An 872-nucleotide genomic window follows, 5' to 3' on the forward strand; every position below is an offset into this window, starting at 1 on the left:
GGAGAAAGAATTTAGATAATACATGTTTTGACATACTATACAAAATTAATCAAAGAGATGGAACCAATCCAAAAAAGGAAGGATTTCTTTTTAAAAAGGGATTCAAATTAAGAAAAATGGATTCAAGATACAAGTACAAAAAAAAAAGTTTAGTAAGAAAAAAGTGGGGTATTTTTGTCCATTTTTTATTTCTATTGCCTTGGTGACATGGCCGAGGGGTATGGCGGGGGACTATAAATCCTTTTTCCCTAATTCAAATCCTGGTGCCGCCTGATTAGCAAAAGACACTAAATACCTTATTCTGTTTTGCTGATATATTGTCCCTAATAGAAACAGCGAAGGAAAAAGACTCGTGATATTTCCAAGAGCGTTGTTGCTTATTTTGTTTTGTTTTCGCTTAATCTTTCCTGATTCTACTAACAATCATACAAGAATTTCTTATAATTAATTAGTTCTAATTAACTGAATTGGATTTTTTGGATTGTTTCATCAATGGTATTGGATAATTTTTTTTTTACTCTGCACCAACGATACTATGTTTTCAAGTGGTCCAATTCTGATGTTATCAATGACGTTTTAGGCAGACAAGAGAAGATAAAGATTGTCACCAAGTTAAGAGTTGGCCACCCTCTCATCAATTAGTCATCAAATCAATAGTTCTCAGTTTTGGTCTATAAAAGGAGGCATTTGCCATGCATTTACGCATCTTGGTCTCTAGATCAAGATCATGCTATTGCTTTCTCTCTTTGTATTTTTAAGTTTTGTTTTCATTAATATCTTGTTTATGCCTTTCAATTCATTTCCTTTACTTAGTTAACTTTTATCTTATTTATGTTCTTATCTTGTTTATTTATGTTTCTCTCTTTCATTAT

The sequence above is a fragment of the Populus euphratica genome, unplaced genomic scaffold (genome assembly GCF_000495115.2).
Source record: "Populus euphratica unplaced genomic scaffold, PopEup_1.0 scaffold433.1, whole genome shotgun sequence".
NCBI classification, from domain to species: domain Eukaryota; kingdom Viridiplantae; phylum Streptophyta; class Magnoliopsida; order Malpighiales; family Salicaceae; genus Populus; species Populus euphratica.